Below are 14,457 nucleotides of genomic sequence, written 5' to 3'. Positions count from 1 at the left end.
CTCCTCACAGGACATGATTTCCAGCCTCTCACCAGCTGCTGTCCTCCTATTGATGCATTCAAAGACCTCAACATCCATCTTAAGTTGTGGACCTAGCACTGCACACAGCACTCAGGGTGAGGCTGCACCAGTGTTGAAGAGGAAGGGAGGATCCCCTCCCTTGACAGGCTGGTGATGCTCTGTTTTATGCACCCCAGGAAGGGGTTTGCCCTCCTGGCTGCCAGGACACTTGGCTGACTCACACTGATCCTGCTGCTGACCAGCACCCCCAGATCCCTCTCCAGCTGCTCCTCTCCCAGTTTATACTGATTCCCACCCTGTCCTAGGTACAGAAACCAGCATATGGACTTGTTACATTTAATCCCATTAATCATTGCCCAATGCTCCAATGTATTGAGATCACTCTGCAAAACCTTTTGTCCCCCAAGAGTGTCAACAACACCTCCTGGGCTGGTGTCATCAGCTAATGGTGTGTTCAAGCCCTGCATCCAGATTGCTGGTATTGGACAGATCTGGCCTCCAGGAATGAGGTGTGAGGAACACCACTGGTGACCATTGTCCATCCAGATGTAACCCCACTACAACCCTTTGGACTTTGTCCTTCAGCCAGCACACCATGAATCCAATCATCCCACAGCTGGACAACTTGTGCAGAAGGATGGTGTAAGGGACAGTATGAAATCCCTGACTTGAATCCAGAAAAACTCCATGCCCCGTCTTCCCTTCATCCACCAGGTGGGTGACCTTATAATAGAAGGATATGAAATTAGTTAAACAGGATTTTCCCTTTGTGAGCCCGTGTTGACTGTGCCTGGGGATTGCATTGTTCTTTAAATGCCTTCTGACAGTACCCAGTGTGATCTTCTCTGCAACTTTTCCAGGAACTGAAGTTAGACTAACAGGTCTGTAGTTCCCTGGGCCTTCCCTCACATCCTTCTTGTAGATTGGAATAACATTGGCTGGGTTCCAGTCAGCAGAGACCAACCCCAGGCTACTGAGGTTTTTGAACTACATACATTTTACAAATCAGGCTGGGATATAAGGAAATAGTTGAATTTTCATAATGTACAAACTTTTTATTATATTGCCATCTACAGAAAAACCCTTCAGAGACAGTTGTGCTCTCAAGTCTGAAATACAGGATATTATTTTAGCTCTTGCAGGCTCAAAATTACAAGCAATCATTATTGCCTCATAAGTTAAACACTGGACGACAACAGCATTTGTTCTGCAGCCAGGACAGGCAGGCTAGGGTCGTCATGCCTTTGTCCCAGAGTAATTTTTCTTGTAATTTTACCATGCATAGGTTGGGCAATTTGAGACTCTTTCCTGGCTTTGCCTTGTTATGATTTCCAGGGTGCCTAGAGCACTTGTGCAAAAGCAAAAAGTCCCAACTTTATTTTCTTCAGCTGAAGGACAGCTTCCTTGTCTGCTAGGGTTTTCCTGAGAGTCTAAATATTGAAAAAGTAAGGCAGACATGAGAATAAGAGTGTCATCACCTGGGTCTGTTGACAGTGCTACATCTGGGGAGGGCACCCCAAACTGCCATGTACATTAGAGGAGATTAACACAACAGTAAGTGAGGAGCTTGCGTGGTGCTCTGTATTGTGCAGAACAAAGTGCTGCCTAAAAAATGAGCAGCCAGATCCTCTTCCTCAGAAGAGAGCAAACAAAAGAATGTTTGCAAAAAAAAAAAATCCATCAGATTGGGAACATCAGTTAATAATCACCAGTCCTCGCTGGGGGTGCTATCGTTGTTTTTCTTAAGTGGTGGAAAAAGGAATTAAATTAAATTACTGCATGTCTTTTGTAAACTGTCAGGACAAGAATGATTTTTAGCTATGCAGTTCATATATTACATAACAAAAGTAAAAAATTAATAGGAACTGACAATCCAGAGCATTTTAAAGGAGTGCAAAATTGCATTCCGCAAGCCATAAACTTTCCCCTCTCCCTCTCTCTGTTCAGTGCCTTCAGACATTACTGACTTTGTTTCTTGACACTGTGATTAAGGCTTTGTTTCTTTCTTTCTTTCTTTTTTTTTTTTTTCAGCTTGCCTTAATTTTGTTGAGAAAAGCCTGTGTTGTTCCCTGAAAGTTTGTAATACAATCTTTTAAAAATAGATATAACCTGTTTAACAAACTCAGCAGGAAATGTGAAGAAGTGCATCTCCTACTTTCCTGGAGGTGCATTCCTCCTGGCCAACAGCACAGGTGCAGCTCTTGTCTGTCAGAAGTGGCCGCCACATCAAATTAAGTTTTGCTAAGCACAGGCAGGTTGCTGTGGAAAGGCAGGAAACCTCCAGATAGATTTTAAGAACATGCAGCCCTATGTAATGCAATTGAGAAAGTTTGCAAAATTTTAGAAAGTTCTTAAAACAAAAGAATATTGTAACTAATGGAATTTAAAAGGATTTAACTGAGATGGCAGGCAGAGAGGCAAATGGTTTTCCAGAGCAGTTGGGGTTCAGAAGTGATCCTTGCCAGTGAGCCATAAAGACCAAGAAGTTCAATCCTGACCATGTGTGAGCATCAGGACAGTGTTTGGATATTGGTGTCCCTGCAGTGGGAACACTTTCCCACTGAGCATATCCTCTGCCCTCGTGTGCCACAGCTGGTTTCTGCTGTTTCCTGAGCACCTGGTAGATCTGGGCAGGAGCAGTTTGTCATTTTTTACAGGCACCAGGATAGCTCCCAGCCAGAGGACATGCAGAAGCTGAGCTGACCCTCTGTGGGGAGCACAGCAACAGGACAAGGGGCACGAGTTGGAAGGTGGGAAATACCCTTTAGGTATTAGGAATAAATCAGTTTCCAGGAGGATGGTCAAGCACTGTGAGTGGGCTGCCAGAGGGACAACTCCCTCCTTGGAGGTGCTCAAGACTTAACAGGTCATGGCCCTGAACAAGCCCACCTGATCAGATGTGTTTTGGACTAGATGACCCCTGCAGGTCCCTCCTAACCTGACTTTATTACCCTGTGATTTTGTTACCTCGCTGGAGCAGATGGAGGAGCTCTGGGCTGCATTTGACTTATTATAGCTCTAAGTGGCACCCAGGTGCACTAATGATCACAGATTATATGTTATGCCCAGAACATGATTCCATGTGGTTCTTGCTACCCTGTTATTTAGCACACATGCTGGAATCTTCTTTTCACAGATAGGTGCATTTCAGTTCATAACAGCAGTGCATTTAACTACTTTTTCAGCTGTTTACACATAGGGAAGTTTTCCATGGTCATCCTCTTTTTTATTTATTTTTGTAGGATTCCTCTGGACATGCTAGAGAAAACCCCAAGAGAAACACGTGACACAGAGACCTTTAGCTCTGGCAGTGTAATACCCTTCCTGAGACAGCAGAGCAGGGATGAAAAGAAGAGATGAGCTCCTGGAAAAGGGGGACTCATTTCCCACGTGGCTGCAGGAGCAAAGATGTTCAGTGTGTGCTTCAGCTGACAGGGGGTGGCAGCAACTGGAGAGGGTGGTTGAGGAGATGTGAGGTGACTGGCAAGGGCCCTGGAGGAGGCAGAAATAAGCTGCAGCAGAGCATGAGTGAGGTGATAACTTACACTGTGCACTTTACCTAGCCCTGCTTAGGTGTAGCCTGGCCCTCACCATGCATTTGTCCCAGTTTCCAATTTGAAGGAAGGGGAGAGAGGAGAAGGTGAGTTTCTGCCTTACACCTTCCCACCAGCATCTCTCTCCAAGGAAGCTCTTCCACATGCCTTCCTCTGGTTCATCACCTCAGCTCCCACAGGGGCTCCTTTTTTACTCAGGGAATGGTTGTGCCATGAAGAGGGTGGGTGCTGTGGTTTGCTGTCCCTGGCCCCGCTGTTTGTCAAGCACCAATTGTCCCAGCTTGTGGCATAGAAAGATTTAATTTAACTGAGAACCTGAAAACCACAACCTGGAGCAAAGCAGCTTCTGCAGTGTAATTAATTTCAGAGCAAACGGACTGGGATCAAAAAAGGTCACGGTGACAAAACAGAGTTAAAAGCTGTCTTAGATCAACATGCTCAAGCAATTCAGAAACAAAGGGGATAAGGAAATAATATGTGATATATTCAAAAATCAATAAACTGGTTGTGATTAGTGTGCATTTGATCCATCATCAATACTGCTCCTTTTGATCCTTCTGGACTGATTTGGTTTCTGACGTGGTGTGTGCATTTCAAAGAGAAGTGGGTAAAACCCTCCAGTGAAAGGTGGGGGTTGCCTCCAGGTGTAGAGGCTCTTGGATAAAGAGGACAGATTTAAAATCTAATCTAAATTTTCTGAGCTTAAGCAATCACAAATAAAAGTGGCAGTAATGAGATATGAGGAGAAAAAAAAGATCTTAAAACATAGGTGTCAATGTCAATGTGTTTGTGCTGGGGGACATGATCAAGTTCCCTCATCTTCCCATCTACTGAAAGCACCGCCTACTCAAAAATTGGCTGGATCAAATGAAATTGGAAGTCTTTTAGTGTACCAAGCAACACTTCAGCTCATTTTTGTGGGCAATCTGTGTGCAGCACCATGTTTTTCCCATTTCTTCAGTGCAGCGTTTGGCCAGCCTCCATGCTGACTCTTGAGGAAACAGTCCACTACTGCTTGTAGTAAATGAAGCAGTATATTACCTAGGAGAAAATTCATTTGGACTGCTTATTTTTGCTGGGTCACAGTCCAGAGTAGCCAGCAAGACATTTGCCAAGGGCAGGACATAATGTGCTTTGCCTGTTATGTTAATGCTTTCATGGTCCCATACGGAAAGTATTTTTCTTCCATTACATGGCAGTAGCTCTACCTTGCCATTGCCCTTGCAAAGAAATAAAGCCTCTTCCACTGGTAATAGAGATCCAGGTATGCACTGTGAGTTTTTCTTCTGTTTTCCCCTTTGTTTTCCTCTTTGTTCAAGTGTCTTTTCTCAGATTATTGTTTATTTCAGTGGCTCATTAATGTCCTCATTGCAGCTTTTTAATTCACTTTAGCTGCAAGCCAGGTGAAGAAGGGCAGAATCACTTTTGAAAATTCATCATTAAAACTATGTCAAATGTCTTTTTTTCATATCAGAAATGCATTTTGTCTTTTAGAACAGGAGAAATTCTTAAACAGTTTGACTTAAGTTGCAGTTTGTAAGGTGGGAAACAGCATGTTTCTGATTTTGGTGGTATTATATGGATATAAATATTGCACGGCACTTTTTATTTTCAAAAAAGTTGTATAGTGGGAGACAATGGGATAATGCAGAAATCTCTTTACTTAGTTCTAGCTCTGGGAAAGTTCAGTTTCCTTTTCTTTCCTCATGTTTGCTGTAGTTATTTTATGTGGACAGGAATCAGAAAATCTTTCAACAGCAAATTCATGTTTCAGAAGTCTCCGGGTGACAAAACAGTGGATTTTGATTGTAAATTGCTTGACAAATAACAGCAAAATCAAAATGCCAGCGGATGCCAAACATTGAGACTGGAGACACCAGTGTGTTTGATTTTCTTTAATGACTGCTCTTTGTTTTTCTACTGGATTGCGCACTATTGACAAAAATTACTTTCAGTGATGTCTGAGGATTAAGGATTTATTTGGAAAGATGGCCCAGAGCATTTTGTTCATGTGGTATTCTGGGAACTGTTAACTTTTCTAAATACATACAAGAAAAACCTGATTTTGTAAGAGAGAGTTAGGACATGGCATGCAAAAGCTACAGGCTTACTGCCTCCACTAGAGAACTGGACACAAACGTTATAATTTAGCTGGAGGAGGTGTTTGTGCAATCTCTGAATATACTGTTAGTGTGAAGTTCTGTGCTTTAGAATGAGATGCAAACATAAAAATGCATGAAATTCTATTGCCAGTCAGAAATCCCACCCTATCCCCTCCAGTCCCATTAAATCCAGGACATCTCTGGAAAGTGTGAGGTTTTATGTGAGGAATTTTCCTGCCTGTAAAGGAAATTTGGGGGCATGAGCTGTAGGCAGCAGCTCACAGATGCCTGTGTGCAGGCTGCTCAGTGACTGGAGCCGTGTGGAGCTGCAGCTCTGTGCCAGCCATTGTCCTCACCAGGCACCTTCCAGTGACACGTCACATGCCCTGAGCTGTGAAAATATTGATTTTGGGATCACATGCCTGAACAATTCTCAATTTTCCTCCCATCCCAAACAGGATCTAAGCTCAGGCTGGGATCCTCGTTGAGCAGGTGTATGCCCTGGAGGTTGCTCCAAGCCCTTTGCCTGCCCAGTCTTTGCAGGAGGTTTTACCCACCTCCGAAACAACTGTTCTCCAGCTCTGGCAGCACAAGCCCCAGTGCTGCACATTTCTGCAGACTGAGGATGGCTTAAGCATGACCAAAAGCACAAGTGCCTCTCTCCTGCCTGCAGGCTCCCTCTATGTCAATCCACCACTTCTGTGGGAATGATGGCTGCAGCTTACCAGCCTAAGGCACAGGTAACTCCCCTGCTCTCTGCAGGGTGACCAGAGAAATGGAAGACATGATGGGTTTTGAGGACTGAGTTTAAGGTACAGAAATGAAAAAACACAGTTAAATCAAAGGGAAAGTGCAATCTGCCCCTGTGTTCAACAGAATTTAATTCTTGTGTTTTTCCAGCAAGTCTCATGCCTGGAGAGCTGACTGAGTGGCCTCTGCTCACCCACTCCAGCAGCCCAATATTGTCCTGGGTTCTTCAAGGCCTTCCACCTAACTTGTGCACATTGGCTGCCTGCTCTCATCCCAGTGAATCACAGCATGAGTGCCTCAGCAGATGGGCATCTTGGGTTTGGAGCCCTCATCTCTCTGCCCCTCTCACATCTCCAGCAGTGGCTCCCACAGTGAGTGTCTTGTGCAGGCAGAAGCTGCCCAGTTGCCCCAAGAACCTCACAAGTGCTGATGTGTTTCCTGGATTTTGGCAGGGAGCGGCAGCATCCTTGGATGCATGCCTGTCAGCTGAGAGGCTCCTTGCCCAGCTGCATTTCAGTGATTAACCTGCTGCCTGTGTGTGTCAGCTTAGGGGTTTCCATGCCACACAAGAAAAGACAGGAAGGTTAGATTTGCTTGAACTCCCTGGGACCGGTGTGGTGTCCCAAGGGTGGGCATCCTTCTGGATATTCAGATCAGTATCTACCATGTGGTTGGAGAGATGCAGAGCACTGTAAATAAGGCATGTAACAGTTTGTGTTGCAGGCTTGCTCTCCAAACAAGGCTTGGACAAATCAAGGGGGTCTGTTGTTCCAAGGCAGGACTGTAAGAGGTCACTCTCCTGTCGGTGCTGCCCCTGAACTCAGCCTCTCTTCTGTGAGACATTTCTCAGCACACTGGTGGTCTGTTGGCTTGTGGGAATGGCTCCTGCCAAGCTCTTCAGGCGTGGAATAAGTTGTTCCCTTCTCATTTGGAAAGTGTTAGGTTAATTTCTAATCAGAAGTGCCTTTGAACTTCTGAACTTAGAACTCAGTGAAAGAAGCCTTCTCTTGAGTACATCAAAGCTTGTCACTGTGCCTAGGGGAATGATTTATGCCACAAACTCATCATGCCAAGAAATTATCGCAAGTCCTTTATGTGGCACAGGCATCATTGAATATATTAATATGGACAAGTAAATAAAATAAAGCCATTAGTCTAGGATGCACACCCCTGAGAGCAGAATTTGCTCTGCAGGTTTTCAAGAAGGCTGAAATACCAACCACTGATCTTTCACAAAGAAGATTTCTCACTCTATGAGTGTTAGAACACTCATATACATATTTATTAATTTATATTGAAAGGATGTGATACAAATAATTTTATATATCCCTGCCTTATACTATGTCTCAGTAGAGATCAGGGTCTTATCAAAACTATTATTTCCTAGATATTGGAGAAAAATTATTTGGCAACAACCCCACCAACCACATGTTTTCTTAATGACATTAAACACATACACATCTCCATAAGTAAGCATTACCATTACAAACTGATGAAACCAATTCATAAAACAACAAGAGAGAACTAATGGTTTAGGATAAATAGAGGAGACTGAAACAACCCAGCACACATACCATCCCTCCCCTTAGCAGACGAAAATGTTCTTTTCCCTTTCCTTACAGAAATCTATTATAGGGCACTACAAATGGTGTCTATGTCAGGGCCTCTCTTTACCCACAGAATTTCTTCTGCAATTGATATTCTTACATACTACTGCACACTACCCATGTATCCCTAGGATAATTCATTACTAGAAGTGGTATGGGCATGTAATAATTACAGCTGTTCATTAGCCTTATCAGGAATTATCTATATTTAGTTACAAAACAGAGAGGTACTTCCTTTGTAATTCCTTTGTAGCTTTGCTTTGCAGGACTAAAAATGCCCACCAGGACAATAGTTTCATTAGGATTTTGCTTTTCATTCCTTTTTCTTTTTCTTTTATACTGTCTGGGTTTAGAACTTGCTTTAGTGCGTAGTCCATGACAGAAGAGTTCCCAAATGAGCTGGTTGTGAATCTCAGGTAACTATTGTTCCTCAGCTCCATTCAAACAGCAGTTTACAACAAAGAATCACATTCTGTGTTGGTTTGTTTGTTCAACTGCTGAGCTTTTTTGCAATAGGGAAGTAAAGTACTTGAGTCATGTCCATTTGTTTTTGACAGAGCAGCAGTAATACTGAACTGAGAGGTGTTTCTGAGGTTTTTTTCCCTGATAACTTCCAGCATTTGATGCTGATTTCAGTTTTTTTCTTGTACGGCTGCAGTCACGCCTGGTGAGATAAGCCATCTTAAGCTGTTCCCGATCCTCAGATGAGCACTGAGAATACTGTTTGGCACTTCTGTGGGCATGCTCTGTACTGTTGCAACACAATACTTTTCACTTTAGTGTTCCATCACCTTCAGTGACTTGGCTCTATTGTCCCAAAATGTTTGCAAGCTTGGGAATATCCAGACTTATGATGGTGGCCTGGTATAATCACCCTCTCATGTGATTAATTTTGGAGTAATTTGTACTCATCAGTAGAGCTTGCCAGATTTTCTATTAGAAGGATGAAATTGCCAGGTCACGTCAATGAGCTCTGCCTTGTGTCTCCCTTCAGAACAGCCCAGCATTGGTTCCCACAATTCTTTCCACACTGTGCATCCAGAGACTTGCAGTCTTATTTAAATTATGTCTGCTCATGACCAGCTCCCTAAATGGTTCACATAAAAAACTAACTGCCAGTAGTCCTTTCTTCACAAGGGGAAGTGGAGGGGCAGGTAATGATGTCTTCTCTCTCATGACCAGAGACAGGACCCAAGGGAATGGCATGAAGCAGAGTCAGGGGAGGTTGAGGCTGGATATCAGGAAATGTTCTTCACCCAGAGGGTTTTTGGGCACTGGAACAGGCTCCCCAGGGCAGTGGTCTCAGCACTAGCCTGATAGAGCTCAGGAAGTATTTGGACAATGCTCTCAGGCACAAGTGTGACTCTTGGGGATGGTGCTGTGCAGGGTCAGGGGTTGGAATTGATGATCCTGATGGGTCCCTTCCAACTCAGAATAGTCTCTTATTCTTTGATTCTATGATTATGAGCTCATCCTGGCGGTTTTTATTACTATTACTATTATTATTATTATTGTTGTTGCTGTTGTTGTTATAGCAGTGAAGGATCAACACGACGAGGTAAATCAGCGAGGGATTTACTTCCTTAATATTGGAGTATTTTATTGAAGGTGTGAAGCATCTGTGAGCGCTGTTTCTCCAGCTCCTAAACCACTTTCTGATGCCCATGTCAGAAAGGATCTGTAAATGGTGGTGGTAAGGGTTGACCTTGCCTTTTGTATTAGTATGCTCATGTATTTTTTTAGACCCTTGTTGCTTCTTAAATTAAGACAATATTACTACAGTAGCTATCCCTGCCTGCTGGGAGCAAGGGTGAGATGCCTTTGTGCCTAGGAAGCAATTTTCAAACCAGAGACTGCAGAGAAATGCAAAATTTTGCCCACTTTTGTCTTCTGAGACCACAGAGGGCACGCTGTGTTACCTCCCCATTTGCCTGAACTATGTCTAGAAATGTGACAATGGCTTTGCAACTGAGCATGCAGAGACACCTTAACTGAAGAGTGTTTGTGTCATGACTGTTTCATGTATGCTTAAGGGTCAGGGTTATGTCTTTGAGCTTCTTTGAAAGAAACTCCTTGGGAGTGCAGAAATCACAGAAGAACTATGTTTGAAGATTGTATCATATCCAGTGGAGGTGATACAATCTCCACAGCATTCGTATCTTTGAAATGAGTCATTATTTTGAATAATGATTCATGCTTGCTCATTTTCATGTGAACAGTGATGAGGAAAACTTAGCATGAAGGATTTACTTCAGGCTTTCAAACCCTTCCTCAAGATCCACTGGTCTGTGAAGTTTAAAGATCACTGGCTAAGGCCATGTGAAGTGGTAACAGGGATTGATGACACTTGAATAAAGAGAGTTATTGATCTGTGTGACAGCTGCCATCACTAACAATGTGGTCTAACCACAGTGACAACTCTCTTCCTCTCCCTTTCCTTGTCAGCCAAGACTACTTCAATGCCTCTGCAAATGAGCCTTCATTCTGCTCTGTATTGCAACACTGATGGTAGCCCCACAATGTAACCAGAGCTTGCCACAAGTTCATTTACATTTGAAGTAAATATGATGCAATATGACAAGTGGTGTTTGGCAATAAACACGTTACAGGTAGCCTGGTTCCACGCTGTCATTGTAGAGCATTTCCTGGCAAATGCAAGAGGTGGGATTCTGTTTAACTCAGATGGCCAAAGCACAGATGTCCACATCTGGGCTAGTGACCAGAGCTCCATGCACCATAGTCAAGGGAGTCTGCAGAGCTACTCAGATGATAAATATAGGGTGAAATGGCAGAACTGTGTCCCTGAGTGCCTAATGCATTTTATTGACTGTAAAAGGAAGCAAAATGGGCAGATTCTTATGGAGTCATCTATATTTCAAATGTCATGGGATGAGATTTTTTACTGTCAGATATTTTAATGTCAAATCCAATATTTACAAATGGAGATGTTTACAACCTGAAAAGGTTTTGTCATTCACAAATACAGGCTGGCAGGAACGTAGTTCTTTTGTATTGCTGGAGATTAATTTTGCACCCTCTACTGGAAGATATGTTTGGTGCATATAAAACATGGAAATGGGACATAGTTACAGTGAAGTTCTCTCCTAATTGTCCTACAGTAGAGTTGTAATATGCTGACTAATCCTTAATTTCTGATCACTTACAAGTACTGGCACACATGGCTCTTGGTTTGTGAATTTACCTGCTGCCAAAGTTAATAAACCAGACTGTGGCCTCTTGTGAAATATAATTTCCAAGTGAATACACTAAAGCTCAAGGGAAATAAAATTTTTTATTATTTTTAAAATTTCAATTGGGATGTATTCACCTGGAAAATCCAGAGTACGAAACATGGAAAGCCTGAATATAAGCTCCACCATGGCAGTTTTGTAGTGACATTGCTCGATTAATGTTAAGATCTATGCAGCTCTGAGTTCACAATCAGATCCTCTACCCAGTCACAGGAAAGCAAACAGCAATTATTATTTCACTTGTAAGAAGAAAAAGCTCTTTTCAGGGTTACATCACATGCCTTATCTCCCTGAACAAGCAAATGTGACAGGTGGATAATGCAAGTGAAAGAAATGGTTGGTCCTAGAGAGTCTGACTTTGGAAGAAGGGTAATTTTGGCTATCAAAAAAGAGAGAACTGATAGTTTATCCTCTAAATGAGAAATAAACTTCTGAAATTTGAATTGTGTGAAAATAGGCATGAAAGGAGTGTGGACAGCTTTCCAGGTGGGATGTGGACATTCCTGTCTCTGAGTTGTCTGACCAATTCATCTAAATGACACTTCTTCCAATCTTCAGATTTAAGCAGGATATAGTAAAATGGAGCACGTAGTTACCAGAGTCTGATATAATGAGTCTGTACACTCTCAGCAGAAGTGTTTGCAGGGAAACTGCTTTCCACTGATCTGACATCGTCACACACTGGAGATGTGTGGTCACTCAAAATCTCACTGGATCCTGGCTGGGTATCAGTAAGCAAACAGCAAATAAAGCACATCATCAGATGGATTTACTGTGTTAAATTTGCAAATATCACAAACTACTCTTTGCACTGCTGACAGACCCTGGTCACAACATCTTTGGCAGTCTTAGCCATGGGTGTGAAAAGGATCAGCAAAATAATCAGTTCCCTCCAGGCATTCTGAAAAAGAAAAGGCGCTTTGCCAGGAATAAGAAATGAGATCTGTTTTGTGAAATGAGCTGTTCTTCAGGCCAGTTCTTCTCCCCAGCTTGGATAAGGCAGGATCAAGTCAGCCATGGTACTGACAGCCAGCCTTGCTCTGCTGAGCTGTCAGGTATTACCTTTGCTTACTGTCCTTGAAAAGAGAGGAGCAATGGGGCAGCACATAGATATGAAAAGATGTAGACCCACTTCTTCTGGGGAAAAGAACTAACACTGGAACACATAGAAACATTTAGTGTCCAACCCTTTTGCCATTCCACAAAAAGCAGGCTGGGTCTCAGCGGCTCTTACCCTCCACTACACAAAAATGGCTATAGATATGCCCAAAGTTTTTGCATCAGTAAAAACCTGGGTCCTATATGCAGCTCCTGCTCTGTATTGGGTAGTACAGCAACCACCAGCATTCCATGTGTGATGGACGGAGTCCAGCACAGAGCTCCAGTAGCCCCCAACTATCCCCAGAAGCATCATTTGTTCCCCTGAAATGGAGAGCTTGCAGATCTAGCCGTGCTCCACACCCAGGGAGCCTTGAATGCTCCCCACTCCCAGCCATGCCTGTGTGAATTAGTGGTGGGTCCCATCTCCTGCACCACAGCTGATCTTGGAACTGAGCACATTTTGTTACCAGGATCTCACAGCAGCAGAGCCCATAGGCTTTCTAAGGAAAAAAAATCTGTTCTTTGGCGACTGAATTTCCCATGAGCTCCCAAACCCTGCAGAGTGACAGAGGAATAGTTCTGTTGACACTGCAAGCAACAGGAAAGCATGGGGATGCACAGCCTGCAACAGAAGTGGACAGTAAAAAAAGTGAGAAAGGAGAAGAGAGAAACAAACCTGTATTAGACAAACCTGGAGGAAATAAATCTGTCTCCTGTGGACCTGAGAGACATGGAAACATCTGGCACTTCAGAATATGCTGCTTGTGGGCAGGGAAAACAGGTGTGAGGAGAAGTAGCAAGCCCTGAGGAAGAGCCTCTCAGCTCTTAGGAGTGTTCTGGCATGAAGGTAGGAAGGCACAGCAAAATAAGAGATATGGTCATTTTATAAGAAAGACTTACTCTTCAATAACACAAGTATGGATAGGGAGGAGTCCGTGAGGAATTTGTATTGCAAACGTGGATCTCACCTATGAACCACAAGCCTGAGCCATTTACTGATTTTGAATGGGATCTGTCTGTCTTAACACAGTTGTCTCAAGTTTAGGATTTAGCGTAGGCCTAAGCCACTGACTCTAAACTCCATGTCTGGTAGATGGACACTTCCAGTGGGTGATCCTGTTCATTGACCTCATACATGTTTCTCTGGGGATCCCTGTCTCCTTTCACTTACTGCAGAAGAGCTTTGAGATGATTACCTTAGACAACCTCCTTAGACTGCTAAAATTAGTGATGTGAGCCCCACCTTCTAAACATTGCTCAACACAAGAGGTAGTGCTGTTGAAATGAATGACTGGCTGTGCATCTCTGGAAAAGCAACTTTCTAGACCAGTGATGAACTGCACACAGTACCCACAATTTGCCAAATGTCTGTGTCATCTCCTGTCTGTGAACAGCCCCAGTGGTCACACTTGGGAAGGATTTCTCTCTTCTTAGATGATGCCTGTTTTATCCATGGATGGTTGAACCTGATTGTTGATAAATAAGGTACAGACACAAACAAAAAATTCTGCTTTTGTCATACCGAGTGGGTTGGCTTTCATGCACGTGGGAGGGTATGTCCTCAAATTGTGGTGAAATCAAGTTATCACACTGTGGACAGCTAGAACACAGTGAAAAGGTCACATCAGGAAAGAGGAAGACATACAACTTTGTTCATTGTCTTCCCAGGTATTTATGTACTATGTGTGCCCTGAGAGCCAGAGTGCAAGGCTTCTGAAGCATCCTTCCTAACCCCAGAGGCAGGAGGTGGGATGAGTGGATAACGTTGTCATCCTTGCTGCAGGAATCCATCTGATCCGCCTTTCAGGGCTAAGGAGCAGCAGTGATACATTTCCTTCATGTCTGCTCTTTAGGGAAAAGGTTGTGTCTTACCAGTACCTTGGGAAATGCAACATTCACATTTACTGTGTTATTTATGATGGGGTGAAATTTCACACGGTGTTGCAAGTCACCTGGAATGTGTTTGCCTTGGCATGCCCTCTTAGTGCCCTCAACTGAATTACAGGCATCTCTTCAAGTATCTATTCAGGCAGATCTTGTTCACTGAATCATTTACTACCCCTGGGAGGGA

The sequence above is a fragment of the Melozone crissalis genome, unplaced genomic scaffold (genome assembly GCF_028551555.1).
Source record: "Melozone crissalis strain CALT ecotype California unplaced genomic scaffold, PUWL_Pcris_2 ptg000013l_1, whole genome shotgun sequence".
NCBI classification, from domain to species: Eukaryota; Metazoa; Chordata; class Aves; order Passeriformes; family Passerellidae; genus Melozone; species Melozone crissalis.
Note: the sequence above shows the minus strand (reverse complement) of the source record.